Source organism: Schistocerca serialis, chromosome 3, assembly GCF_023864345.2.
Source record: "Schistocerca serialis cubense isolate TAMUIC-IGC-003099 chromosome 3, iqSchSeri2.2, whole genome shotgun sequence".
Lineage (NCBI taxonomy): Eukaryota > Metazoa > Arthropoda > Insecta > Orthoptera > Acrididae > Schistocerca > Schistocerca serialis.
Window position 1 is genome coordinate 892,610,746 of NC_064640.1, and position 15,818 is coordinate 892,626,563.

The window sequence follows — 15,818 nt, forward strand, 5'->3', positions numbered from 1 at the left end:
AAGAGTGGAGGCATGGTATGGATGTGGAATATTTAAGAGTAGTTAGAATTAATAATTTCTCTTTCACAGGACCTTTTGTGGGGAAAATTACAAAGTGAGGCAGGTAATTTTAAGGGGATTGTAGTAAACCAACGGTCACAAAGAGCCCACGTGTAGTTATAAGTTGAGATACTTCCGTTAGCTTAAGCTGAAATATTTAAGAATTAATAGCGTGTGTACATTAAGCTGAAATATTTAAGAATTAATAGCGTGTGTACAATAAGCTGAAATATTTAAGAAATAGCGTGTGTATCATAAGTTGAAGTATTTAAGAAATATCATTCCGTGTGACGCTAAATTTAAACTCTGAGAGAGAATCAAGGTGAGTCGGCCGTTTTTCCAGCAACGCCACTTGGCTTGCATTGCACAGGAAGACGTGCGTTTATCTCCAGAGTTCACAGGAGGAAAGTAGAATTACAAAGTGGGGCAGTGTCGTGTGAAACTGGGATAAATATTGATTGAAGTGGGAAATCGGAAAGTGATGAAGTTGTAACCGTTCTTTGTGTAACATTTCATATTGTTGTGTTGTGTATGTCTTGTAATTTGGGTATGTGTGTTTTGCATGGGAGTAGCAAGGTAGTTTCGAAAGATTTGTGGGTATGCCTGTTCCTTCTGTATCGCTCGATCTGGAGGAAAGTTTCGTGAGGATTATTGTGAGAGGCGAAGTGTGAGGTATAATAAAAGATCCACCATCCGATCCAGGGAGTGCACTGTTGCGGTAAATAGATTACGAGACCATAGTATAGAGATTCACTAACGTAAAGCCATGCCCACTGGGCGGAATTTCTCATGTGATTTTGTTGTAGGTTGTAGAATTTGTGTGTTGAGGAATAAATCAAATAGTGAAAAGAAAGAGATTGGTGGCCTTTTTCATTAAATTGTATGTTATCGTAATGTCCCGAATTTATATAAAAGCCGTTAAATCAAAGACAAAAGGTAAATGTGGTATTGCCAGAGCGTAGTGTACAGTCAGAGTTCTATAAATCACTGATAGTCAGATGCGTGTTTCCGTTGCGTATTATTCATACAGGAGGATAATTTGTAACTAAATGGTAAGATACGAGAATTCATGTTGCTCGATAAATTAAGGAAGAATCCACTCGCTTGGCAAACCACTCATCTTGCAGGCCTGACTGCTTGATGCCACAGTATGAGAAAGGCAAGTGGGTGCCTCTCATAATTTCGACCCTGCCAGGATTCCGTTTTTTGCCACGATAATTTTGTTACCTGGATATTTAATTTGTTGCCAGGATTCCATTTTTTGCCACGATAATTTTACCTGGATATTTAATTTGTTGCCAGGATTCCGTTTTTTGCCACGATAATTTTGTTACCAGGATATTTAATTTGATGCCAGGATCCCGTTTTTTGCCAGGATAATTTTGTTACCAAGATATTTAATTTGTTGCCAGGATTCCGTTTTTTGCCACGATAATTTTGTTACCAGGATATTTAATTTGTTGCCAGGATTCCGTTTTTTGCCACGATAATTTTGTTACCTGGATATTTAATTTGTTGCCAGGATTCCATTTTTTGCCACGATAATTTTACCTGGATATTTAATTTGTTGCCAGGATTCCGTTTTTTGCCACGATAATTTTGTTACCAGGATATTTAATTTGTTGCCAGGATTCCGTTTTTTTTTGCCACGATAATTTTGTTACCAGGATATTTAATTTGTTGCCAGGATTCCGTTTTTTTTGCCACGATAATTTTGTTACCAGGATATTTAATTTGTTGCCAGGATTCCTTTGCCAGGATCGTTTTTGTTAGGATATTTTGTTGTTAGGGTTTGGTGTTAAGATTTTTTTTATGGAATGTATTGTGATAGCGCTAAGAAGTAAAATTTTTTCTGTTTGCAAATTCTTTCTGGATTGGTGAGGATCTTTTATTTTATTTTATGTAATTAATTGCTACATCGCACAAGGCTGGAAGATCGTTTCATAATTTTTTTTGCGTAATGTCCGTAGTAACTAGGTCGCAGTCGAAAAGTGTAGCCACCATGGAGAATAGCGATTCTGGGGTGGACGTAGCAGTGCAGCAGGAAGTAGCTGTTGACCATGGGTTAATGAGCGAGAAAGACAAACGCTCCGAAGGGGCTGTATTGTTCAGTGGACCGCTGCAAGGGGAACCTTTATGCGGCGGGCTTTGTCCACAAACGCGGGCTTTTCCCGACGACGCGGGCGAGCCGAGACTATGCCAGGTGTGCGGTGAAAGTGCAGCTACCCTTAGCGAAGCTACGGTTTCTCAGGCGAACGAGGTGAGCGCGTCGAAAGTAGGAAATAACGATGTGATACTGCAGTTTTTACAAGCGATGAGTAGGGAGACTAACGAAAGATTAGAAGCGATGAGTAGAGATAATAAAGCGATGAATAGGGAGACTAAGGAAAGATTTGAAGCAACTAACGAAAGATTAGAAGCAATCAGTAGAGATAATAAGGAGAGAGATAGGGAGAATAAGGAGAGAGATAGGGAGGCTAAGGAGAGAGATAGGGAGACTAAGGAGAGATTGGAAGCAAATAAGGAAAGATTGGAGGCAATTGATAAGGGAAATAAAGAGGCAATGAGGAAGATACACACAGTTATCGATGAGCGTCTGCCCGCAGTTAATAATCGGTTAGATGAGGGGGAGGAGAATCTGGGTGCGTCGAAGCAAGTACAGGATGCTGTGAAAGAAAAAGCCAATAATTTGGAGGTACGAATAAGGGCAATAGAGAGCGATATTACAGAACGTAGGGACGTGTTGCCGGATGAGCGAATCAAAGAAGTTGTGGTCAGAATGAATACGATTAGTGCAGAGGTAGAAAAGATTAGTATAAGAGGCGAGACAGGCTCTGACAGTACGCAGCGAGAAGTTTATGCCAACCAGGGGGAGATACAATCGCTATTACAGCTTAAAGAGGCGCAATTAGTAATAAGTAGGAAACATAGTGAAGAACTAGCACAGTTGCAATTAGCGTGCAGCAGCGAAGGTGACACATCACCAGGTAGAGTGGAGAGGGAGATTGAGATAAACTCAAAAAGCGAAAATAGGCAGAAAGAGCAAGACGAATTCACAGAGTCAGAAGAACGGTTGTGTCGGATAAAACAGGTGGTAGACTCAACTGGGTATAGTCCAAGGCTGTCTCAATTTCAAGATTCATTACCTTCATCGTGGGGACTGCTCCTCAAAACGAAGTTTGTGTATAACCATTTGAGGGACGAGGCTAGAGCGAAAATGCAGGAAGTTATTAAAGACTGTAGTAGCTACAAGATGTTTTGTGACAAATTTTTAAATGAATTCTGGTCGAAAAGTAAGCAGGACCAGGTTAAGCAAAGCATATTGATGATGCCAAATTGTAACGAAGGTGGTATAAGAGATCCAGTGTCGTGTTATCAGGAAATGCTGAGACGAAACAGGTATTTGGATGTGCCATACGAAACTGGGGAGCTCATTAGGATCTGTATAACGAAGTTGCCAGTGAGATTGCGCAGAGATATAGTGATAGCAGGCAGAGGCTTGAACGATTCTGCGTCATTTCAGCACTTATTACAGGAACTGGGTAATGAGAGCAATATCGTGAACGGAGACACGACTCATAGGTCAGACAGAGTCGAGGATAGGAACGGCAGAAACTATCAGAATGACAGGAGAGCATGGAATCCTGGTATTTCTTTCTTGTCATAATAGATTGATGGATAGGAGAAACAAATCCAACATATCAGCCCTTAGCATCTTGCCTTAAAACACATGCAGCTGGCGCTGAAAATTGTCTATGTAGCGGACATACTCTACTGATATGTAGGAGTGCAAATACCATACTTCTGATCAGAGAATAAAACACCAGTAATGGAATCTGTTAGGCTGGTCTCTCAGAGCAAAATTTGCGAATTTTTATTTCGAACAGTAATGTAAAAAGGACTGTTTCCTCAAAGAAACCAGTTGCAAAAAATGTTACGTAATAATGCCAATAAGTCCAGTTTAATTAGTGCGATTGGACTATTGCAGGTACTTAACACGTAATGCAAAGAGTCAACATTGTGATCGAAGTTTTTAAATTAGATGCCATCTGATGTCATTGTCGTGGTGACAGTTATAATGAAGTGCTGTGTATGGTTGTTCGGAATCTGGTGTTCGGGAAAGAGGCCACTAGCACCAAAGTTTCTAACACTTGGGCTGTCCCATCTCTCCCAGCTTGTATATTCTCTGCACACATTTAATTTTCATGTAAACTTAGATTCCTAACTAGTACATTCTTTACTGTGTATAGTGGACCACTCAGAGTGAGGCGGATTGTCCATGAAAATGCTGTACTGATTGAGACGATCAAGGGAAAACAATCTCGTGGGCTTCATCACATTTCTAACATCAAATTATGGAAAAGTTAAGGATAGATCTAAAGTAGGCAATTTATGGTAGATAGTGTATTTATTTGTGGTGTGTAACGTTGTGCAGGGTCAAAATCGAACATAAGAATTTTCAGGCGGGATGTCAGGAAGTATGACGGAATAGACTGGTCGAATGAGTCATGAACAGGAGTCGATAGGGTGGTGTATGTACGTATTTTTTGTCATATGAATAAGGATCAAGCAGAAACGACGTGATGATTAATGAGTGGATAAAGATGGTAGATAGATAAGCGACGTGATAAATAGTAGTAGATAAAGGTGATATTTAAGGAGAGAAGCGACGTGAAGCAGTGTGATTAATAAAGAGAGATTCGACGTGATGAAACAGTTGTAAATAAAGGTGAGTAGAATTGAATAATGTGGAGATGTCTTAGATGTATGTTACAGAGAGACCTGTGTATGCTGCAATAGAGATTGATGCGAATGGCGAAGGAAGACCAGGAAATGATGGAGTAATGGACGGACGGAGAGCCGAAATACGAATGAAGAGATGAGGACAACTGCACAATGAGAAAGGACATAAAGGGAGTATGAGATCCAGATGGTGAACGTTGTGGAATACTGACATGAAATGTCGCAATTTTAAAGTGATACTCAGCAGGAGGAATAGTCGGTAAAGCGAATGCAGAGATAAGCCGACGGAGAGAGGTGCCAGAGTGAAAGGACGAATTCGGAGACTGGAATGCTATCTCCGAAACAGCTTCATGTGTTATGTGGTTGAGTATAAGAGAGGAAAGGTATGGTATGTTGTGAGTGTGGTGGTGTTATAAGTATAAGGGAGCAAAGGTATGGTATGTTGTCGTGAGTGTGGTGGTGTTAAGGTTAACTGACTTCTAGACCTATTCTGTTAGTGTATTAATGGATTGAATGAGAAGGAAAATGTGATGTCTGGTGAGTGAGAGTCGTAGAGTAGTGTGATCAATGCGCCCACTCCTGTAAAGGGGATCCTACCGATCTGTAACTAAAACATTATTGTGTATTGTTTGATTTGGATGAACCTCGATGGCAGGTCAGGATTTGACATCATGTGGATGGTTCATACAAGTCCTAGAAATGTTGTTATATATAATAAAATGTAAAATGTATAAAGAGATACTAATTTCAGTCTGTCACAAACACAAAGGTGCATTGTATGTTGTAGATTTAGAGTCACCAGTTTCTAAAATGTTTATTGTCTTAGGATGTTAAAGTAGTTTAATATTTAATAACCTGTGTTAGGTAATTGTGAGCTGTATAGATTATTTCTTATTTTTTTGTTAGAACATTTTCAAGTGGTATTAATTTCAATCTGTCACAAGCACAAAGGTGCATTGTATGTTGTAGATTTAGTCATCAGTTTCAAAAAAAATGTTTGTTGTGTTAGGATGTGAAAGTAGTTTACTATTTAATAACATGTGGTAGGTAATTGTGAGCTATGTAGATTATTCTTATTTTTTGTTAGAACACTTTCAAGGGGTATTAATTTCAGTGTGTCACAAGCACAAAAGTTCATTGTATATTGTAGTTTTAGGATAAAGTTTCTAATATTTTCACTGTGATAGGATGTTAGAGTAGCCTACTATTTGGTATTGTAATTATGAGCTGTATAGATTGTTTATTATTCCTTTTGTTTTTTTTTTTACACTTTCATGTTTTGTATGAGGGACGACAGGTACAATGAATAGCACGAGTGTGGGCTGTCTATAGAAAAGAGATAAATGTTGATGTTGTATGTGTAGAAAACTAGGGTGTATAATTTTAATGTAAGAATTTCCTTTTGTCTGTAATGTTGCGAGATGCACGGAAGGCTAAATGATTGGGTGTCGTAACGCCCATACCGCTAGCGGGCCGAGCTGCCGATGCCATGGCGACAGGCGACAGAGCCGCGGCACTCCCCACTCCACTGTCGGACGGGGTACACTCCACGCGCCCGCTACAGCAGGTCAACGGCCTGGGGCGACACGCACGTACCACTGGCCATTCATGAGTTCCGCCACCCTTACGACTGGGGAAGGTATCCCGCGGAGGCAACAGCGGGTGGTTTCTTCTGCTCAACGGCGCGCGCAGCGGCGCTACTGCAGAATGGACGAGGCGCGGCAGAGCCCAGCGAGCATTTTTTTTACCAGCAGCTAATAACTAGTACTGGACTCTGGAGCCGTGAAACAAGATGACTGCGACTTTCCATAATGTGGAAAGTGAAGGACTGGTGTTTCCACGTTGTGAGTGGTGGAAAAGATTTTGTCTTTAGCAGACAGGACGATCGTTTTGTTTTGTCTTGACCACTGAATGGTGGGATCCATAAACTTTTGGCAGTGACTTGTTAAGTGTGCTTTGTGAATTGCACGTGGGACACTTGGTATACTTAGAGGACAGTTGTCGTTTGGTGAACAATTATTGTATGAAGGCAAGAAACTAGAGTGGGACATTGACATTTGCGTCTGTAGTAGGAGACATTTCTTGAACTGGTGCGGGAATAAGTGCTGTTTGTTGAAACTTACGACTTTTAATTACACCATGAACTGAAAGGACAGAACCGTGGGTAATAGTAGTTGTAGGGCCATTTTTTTGGACGAACAGATTCGTGTGGATGGTACTCTGACAGTGACTATGACATTTGTGTTTAATGTGAGATACAGTTTACTGTTCAGTGCGTGTTCAAAATGCCGATTTGAGTGACTCAAAGACTTTCGTCCGGGTAACCATGGGAGAGCTTTGACACCGAGACAGTGGTTCTAGGAAAACTATCAGCAACTTTTTGACCCCAAGAAAATCACAGAATGAAAGGTTTCCGTGTGACTCGCAAGATAGGGAATAATGTATTTGTAAATGTGTAAATGTTTTTTTTATGTGTTTCATTCCTGAAGGGACAGCAAGTGTAATTGTATTTCATCAACATTTGTGTTTAGAATAGTTAGTGTTTGTTTTTTGTCTGTTCTGGGTTATCAAGTTCACGTAGCATGTTTATTAGAATATTTGGTACAATGATGCTCTAATTATAAGCCAGTGACGTAATACTAACGTAGCGGCTCTTGTTGCATTGGTCAGTAAGGTTGTCACAGGGGACAAGAGTTTGCATTGCACAACAAAATATCGGAATTAACTGATGTATTTTGATGTCGTCCATAGTAATAATCTTGTTGGTGTTTTGACTGAAGCCACTTATTTTTATTATCACAGTGGTGACATTTCACATTAAAGTGTAACGAAGGCTAGTCGAAATGCAAGTTCTTGTCGTCTATATGTGTGACAACAGAGAAAGTATTTTTTATTTGTCTTAGAATTATTGAAATTTGGATTACTCATAAAAATAACGAAGATCCCAGTAACTAAATCAAAATTTTATCTCAAGATTATTTTTTCATTTCTATGATGTGATGTTTTATTTGTCATGTAGATTGTTGTAAATTTGTATGTGTACGTTACTCCGGATTGTGGAGAGTACAATAATGCAACAACTGCCAATTTGGTAAAGTAACAACATTTGGTCGTCAATTTGAGGTCACCAGGGGCTAAGGTCTCCTCCTGGTTATTTTGATGAATTGCTACGTTTGTTTTAATACAATTTTCTTAAAAAAAAAAAAAATGTTCGGAACTACCCTCGCATTGCAAGGATAGTACCGTGCCATTTTTTTCTGCATGGGTAGCCGGTGGTGAAAGGGTACAGTACCGCCCAACATTGAAAATAGGTACGAAATTCTTGTCAGAACAACACATTTTTTGTGTAAAAGTAACTCAATTTCAATTAATACAGCGAAGCCGGATACCAGTGTGGGAAAAAATGACAATTTATTTATTTAATTGATCACATGTGCACTCCCTCAAAATAAATCCCTACATCCAGTTTGGTGAGATCTGTGAAAGGAATGAATGTATGGTCGTCTGCTAACCACAGATAGTGAATCGGAATATATGATCATCTTTGAGTCGATCCTTTGGCTACCTTTGGTGAGACCAAAGAGATGGAAGTTACCAGAGCTTTGAGCGTCTGAAATGTGGCTGACCAATAAGGTAGCAGGGTGCTTCTCCCACTTCGAGAGAGGTGCGAGAGAATCGGAATACGGCCATGTTTCAGGTACTCTGCCGCTGAACTTTCTGCTGTAAAGACCTGTTTTTTTTGTTGTGCTCCGTGATGAAAGAGTGGAGGCATGGTATGGATGTGGAATATTTAAGAGTAGTTAGAATTAATAATTTCTCTTTCACAGGACCTTTTGTGGGGAAAATTACAAAGTGAGGCAGGTAATTTTAAGGGGATTGTAGTAAACCAACGGTCACAAAGAGCCCACGTGTAGTTATAAGTTGAGATACTTCCGTTAGCTTAAGCTGAAATATTTAAGAATTAATAGCGTGTGTACATTAAGCTGAAATATTTAAGAATTAATAGCGTGTGTACAATAAGCTGAAATATTTAAGAAATAGCGTGTGTATCATAAGTTGAAGTATTTAAGAAATATCATTCCGTGTGACGCTAAATTTAAACTCTGAGAGAGAATCAAGGTGAGTCGGCCGTTTTTCCAGCAACGCCACTTGGCTTGCATTGCACAGGAAGACGTGCGTTTATCTCCAGAGTTCACAGGAGGAAAGTAGAATTACAAAGTGGGGCAGTGTCGTGTGAAACTGGGATAAATATTGATTGAAGTGGGAAATCGGAAAGTGATGAAGTTGTAACCGTTCTTTGTGTAACATTTCATATTGTTGTGTTGTGTATGTCTTGTAATTTGGGTATGTGTGTTTTGCATGGGAGTAGCAAGGTAGTTTCGAAAGATTTGTGGGTATGCCTGTTCCTTCTGTATCGCTCGATCTGGAGGAAAGTTTCGTGAGGATTATTGTGAGAGGCGAAGTGTGAGGTATAATAAAAGATCCACCATCCGATCCAGGGAGTGCACTGTTGCGGTAAATAGATTACGAGACCATAGTATAGAGATTCACTAACGTAAAGCCATGCCCACTGGGCGGAATTTCTCATGTGATTTTGTTGTAGGTTGTAGAATTTGTGTGTTGAGGAATAAATCAAATAGTGAAAAGAAAGAGATTGGTGGCCTTTTTCATTAAATTGTATGTTATCGTAATGTCCCGAATTTATATAAAAGCCGTTAAATCAAAGACAAAAGGTAAATGTGGTATTGCCAGAGCGTAGTGTACAGTCAGAGTTCTATAAATCACTGATAGTCAGATGCGTGTTTCCGTTGCGTATTATTCATACAGGAGGATAATTTGTAACTAAATGGTAAGATACGAGAATTCATGTTGCTCGATAAATTAAGGAAGAATCCACTCGCTTGGCAAACCACTCATCTTGCAGGCCTGACTGCTTGATGCCACAGTATGAGAAAGGCAAGTGGGTGCCTCTCAAACCTACTAAGACACAAGTGTTATTGAAATTCAAAATAAAAGATCAAACATTTAAACATGATGTCTTAGTGATTTCACAACTGAGCACTGAAATAATTCTGGGTATTGACTGTTTGTATAAACAAAAAGCAACCATTAACTGTGTCAATGAAATTATCAGCGCAAAGAATAAGGGAGAAAGTATGAACGTAGATCTTGAAAGTAGAAGAGAGTTTACAACGGGAATTTACCTCCATGGTGTTAGAAATAGCTTCTGAAAATGACGGATTATCTGAAGTATTGGACCGATGATTGTTAGTGCATAGGTTGTGTAGTAACCACATTGAAAATCACACCATCACCTACAGCAAATGGTTAACAAGTTTATTTCTATATGTAGTAACAGCTTAAAACTGTAAATTTTTGTGTGTGTTTTTAGAAATAATGATTTCTTCCTACCACACACTGGTTCAAAGACCTAGACAGGGTCAAGTCCGAGTGAAAACGAATCACAGTATCCTACAAATATAAAGAACTATAATTTTGTAATCTTAATCTAGTAAAATATTTTGAAATTTGTTTTGCATAATCAGTAAATGTTATTTCTGGGGAATTAAATTTATAGTTTTTCTGGAAGTTAAAATTTTGCTTAACTCCACTTGTTAGCTACGAAATGCAAAAAAGGATCAATTAATGAAAACAAAAATAGGAAAGAAAATTATTTACTCAAAAACAAAAGATCTTATGATTTTCATACATAACTTTGAGTGCAGCGTATCTGATAATGTAAAATAATGCAGTACACTGAAATGGTTATTGTAAAATATACTATACTGTAGTATAAACAATTGAACTGCTGAAATCCAGTCCTATAATCAACATAGAAAGTAATCAGTTAGATCTGTCTTATTTTTCGGGCAGTGTTTAGCACAGATTTCATAATAATTGACAGTTTCTAGCATTCTCAGTCAAAATACAGTCTAAGGGCCAGAATTTGGTTAACTGCTAAGATGGTCCATAAATGAAAGAGTGATAACTTCAAAGTATGTGTTAATACCGTGTAAGTATCGTAAGACAGTAATTCTGCTTAACTAACTTAGAATAATAACTCGTTCTTAAAATCTTAGTTTTAGAGACCCCTCAAGGCCGATTTTAGTTTCCTTGCACTTGAATAATACGATCTACACAAAGAATAGATGAAGTGTTAATATATCTGGGTGCTGTAGTATAATTCCTCTGGAGTTGACAAAGCAGGGATGAAAGTTAGCTCTTGTGCTGTACATGAGAATCTGGTTCTACTTTCCTAAGTACAGTAAGATACATGCAAACAGAAAATAACAATTTCGCTTTAGAATAATACAGTTAAGGTAATTTCGTGCTTAATTAGACTGGCGACGCTTCATAACTAGTCTGATACTTGTATGCATTAGACATACACTACATCGTCAAACGAATTTTTAAAATTCCTTTAAAAGGGGAAACGTTAACTTAGGGAATGTGATTTAGAATGTACTTTCAGGATAACTTTTATAGGAATTCTTAGAGAAGGTGCTGATCCGAAGATACCGACAGGAGGTCACATTTAGAAGAGAAGTTACACATGGATAGTGTTGTACTTACCTTTCTGTGACAGGATGTTTTAATGCTACACGTGGTTTTTTCCTGTGAGAGTACTAATAATACCATAGAACAGTTAGATGTTATAATACGTGTACTACATCACGGATGACAATGATTCAACTAATCATTTAGGATGTCGAGACTTTTATATTGAATTCAAATGGTTAGTTAGTGAAACAATTCACAATGCCATGGTCACTTACTGCACACGAATTTGAAAGGTCTACAAAAGGAAATGTACTGTACTATTCCACATAGTAATCAATTGTCTGCCTTGTTCGCAGATGTGCGACCGCTCCTGATGCGTCCACATCCTTCCATCGCCAATTCTGGTCTCACGTTTCGTGTTTCTTCAGCTTAACGCAGGCTTCTCTTCCTTCTGCCCCAGCCAACGAGATGCCAGGAAGAACAGCACAGCTGAAGAAATGCGTCAGTTTCCTTAGCCTCAGATGCACCAGTTGGGGACAAAGTAATGTTGTTACCTTATAAGACAACATCATCACCATGCAAGATTATTACCTTCGGTTGAATGACAGCTTCACCTTGCGTTTTGTAACAAATTCATTCGCTTAGGCTGGATATCATGTTACCTGCAAGAACACGATTGTTTAGGAAGTTGTGTCAAACTTATGAATCCCAGAACCTCTAAGTGTTGAGCGATTGATTTCTTCTGTAGGTGCTTTCTTTTCTATATTGTTTTGCTCATCCATGGGTGTGTGTGTGTGTGTGTATGCATGAGTGTTTTCTGTTCTTTTTTGCCCCTTGTATCTACAAATTGTCTTGAACGATAGTCTTTGCTATAGTTTGAAGTATCGTTAAGTGGTCAATACCATTAACACAAAGCGACTTCCTACCCCACTCTGATGATGTTGTATGCGATAACATAGGCAAAATCTCTTACTATCGCGCCGGCCGGAGTGGCCGAGCGGTTCTAGGCGCTACAGTCTGTAGCCGCGCGACCGCTACGGTCGCAGGTTCGAATCCTGCCTCGGGCATGGATGTGTGTGATGTCCTTAGGTTAGTTAGGTTTATGTAGTTCTAAGTTCTAGGGGACTGATGACCTGAGCAGTTAAGTCCCATAGTGCTCAGAGCCATTTGAACCATTGAAAGTAATGTTGTTATCTTATAAGACAACATCATCACCATGCAAGATTATTACCTTCGGTTGAATGACAGCTTCACCTTGCGTTTTGTAACAAATTCATTCGCTTAGGCTGGATCGCCCCCAGCAGACCGTCCCAAATTACACTGCACATACAGTAAACGTGGGATGTGAGCTGTTGCTCGTTAGCGCTCTGAGATTATCGTATACCACGTTTTAAAGTTACTGCACGTGTGGTCTGTATAAATACACTGACGGGAGTTGATGTTAATTGGTAGTTGCCTGATTTTCTGTATTTCTCCGTAGCTGTGTCATGAGTTCAAAGACTTTTCTGAATTTGTTGTCTGTACAGCATCCGATCTGAAGTGCACATTTTTAAATATTTTGTTGTTGTAAATGAATATGCCACGTTTGAGATATTTTTTTGCATATGGGCGAGAGGAAAAACTCCTTTTCGGCTGTTTCACGTGGCTCGGTACTGACTGAAGTTAATGTTCGCCACATATCTCGGCACAAAGACTTGACGTCACTTGATTTTAATTTAAAGTGTGATTTTGCCCTTATCGGTTATTGTCAACACTACCGATACCAACCAACGTTATAAGATTGGTCACTGATGCACTTCATCTCCATACCGAAGGATCGGTATCTTTCCTCTTTATGGTCAAAATTACTGGTGTGTGTTGTAACCTCTGTCCCCTCGGTGCACACCCGGCGATAGTATCCGTTCGTGGCCAAGACGACGAAGGCTTTATCAAAGAGAGTCTTCCGGCTTCCTTGTGCAACGCTTGTCCCAGTACAGCTAATGTGTCCATTCCATTCCACCGAACGTTGCTTTTATGCCCCTCTGTTCTTTTTCACTACTTTCTTCGCGTTACCTATGTACATCTATCCACAGTCACACGGTAGTCCACACAGGGTGCCCACAAACATTTTGAAAACTTGTATGGGTGTTGGTGGGGAGATTGTCATGAGACAAAATTGTTACAAAAAATTCGGTACATTTTACCGTTTCCGAGTTATTTACTACTGAATTACCCAATTAGGACGCTGCGAACAGAAATTGAAGCAGTTTGCTAGAGAGAATTACTGTTAGTTGTGGGATTAGCCGAGCAGTCTAAGGCGCTGCAGTCATGGACTGTGCGGCTGGTTCCGGCATAGGTTCGAGTCCTCCCTCGGGCATGGACATTTGTGTTTGTCCTTAGGATAATTTAGGTTAAGTAGAGTGTAAGCTTAGGGACTGATGACCTTAGCAGTTACGTCCCATAAGATTTCACACATTTGAACTTTTTTTTTTTCTCATGGCGTAGATGACAGAGCACGAGACTGCTCAATCTTTGTCTCTGGTTCGACCCTACAATTTTTGTATCGCTGTCCTGTTCGGTTTTAGGAAACCAAGCGAAGTACACGTTTAGCGACATGGTCTCTGGCGGGCCGCTTGAATTTGCGGGCGCTACGACCTGATTGGCTAACTTTAAAGTTAAGTAACCCGCAAACGGCGTAACGAATCGAATTTTTTGCTTCACAATTATTCTTCAGCACAACGTACTCTGCAACACCCTTAGAAGTTTTTCAGACTGTTTCTGACCATACTGCATATCCACGCTACTCACGACTGGAGAGTGGCCTTGACCAGCGTTAACCATTCCTGTATACTGCTTGGAAAAATAGAACATAAATAGAAATCACAAAGACAAAGTCACGGAGGAAAACAGCCTTCGTTCATATCTATGTCTGACGAAGGTCTTAAAATGAAGCGTTTAAGTTTACAGTTTACATTTGCTGATGGCGTTTGTCCTCTGTTTCCAGCACAGCTAATGTTCGTAGTAAGTTTAAAGCACGAATATCTGACCTCTACACTAGTTAGCAGAGATCTCATTAGTAAATCTTAGCTCGCTGGTATTGAATTACCAGGACGTATACTCCGAAGTCCTAATGTACCTAACAGTACCTAACACTGTTGTAAAATCTGAGCGTTCTTTTTCTAAAATCAAATACTACTTACGTTCTACAGTGAGTCAGCAACGGGTATCCGGCTTGACAACACTACCAACAGGAAGCGAAGGAGTACGAAACACTGATTTTCTGAAAATAGGCTCTTTTTCATTAACATAAATAAGAAAAAAAATATTGAGAGAAAAATTTAACCCACTAAGCACATGCACTTTATTAGCAATTCATATTGAATATGGAATGCACAGATATGAAATAAATTTAAATTAACTTTATGTATTCTGTGTTGTAAGTAAATAGTTGATAATGTTTGTATTTTGAATGTGAGAAGGAGGTCTCACAAATTTTCATAAACAGAACTATTTGCTTTCATATTTCTTTAAAATTTAGATTGTGTAGTTAGCAGTATTTCCTATGCACGATGATACAGAAATTAAGAGACGTTTGTAATACCGATACATCAGAGAAAATATTGCTAAGACTATATTTCCTTTTAGTATTATAAAGTAATTAGACTAATATTTGAAATACTTTTTATTACTTTGTTTACGTTTTTCCGTAAGAGACAATATTTTTACAGCATTTTTTTTACACTACTAGCCATTAAAATTGCTACACCACGAAGATGACGTGCTACAGACGTGAAATTTAACCGACAGGAAGACGATGCTGTGATATGCAAATGATTAGCTTTTCAGAGCATTCACACAACGTTGGCGGCGGTGACGCCACCTACAACGTGCTGACATGAGGAAAGTTTCCGACCGGTTTCTGATACACAAACAGCAGTTGACCGGCGTTTCCTGGTGAAACGTTGTTGTGATTCCACGTGTAACGAGGAGAAATGCGTACCATCACGTTTCCGACTTTGGTAAATGTCGGATTGTAGCCTATCACGATTGCGGTTTATCGTATAGTGACATTGCTGCTGACTGTTAGCAGAGTATGGACTCGATGGGTTCAGGAGGGTAATACGGAACGCCGTGCTGGATCTCAACGGCCTCGTATCACTAGCAGTTGAGATGATAGGCATCTCATCCGCATGGTTGCAACGGATCGTGCAGCCACGTCTCGATCCCTGAGTCAACAGATGGGGACGTTTGCAAGACAACAACCATCTGCACGAACAGTTCGACGACGTTTGCAGCACAATGGACTATCAGGTCGGAGCCCATGGCTGCGGTTACCCTTGACGCCGCATCACAGACAGAAGCGCCTGCGATGGTATACTCAACGACGAACCTGGGTGCACGAATGGCAAAACGTCATTTTTTCGGATGAATCTAGGTTCTGTTTACAGCATCATGATGATCGCATCAGTGTTTGGCGACATCGCGGTGAACGCATATTGGAGGCTTGTATTCGTCATCGACATACTGGCGTATCACCCGCCGTGATGGTATGGGGT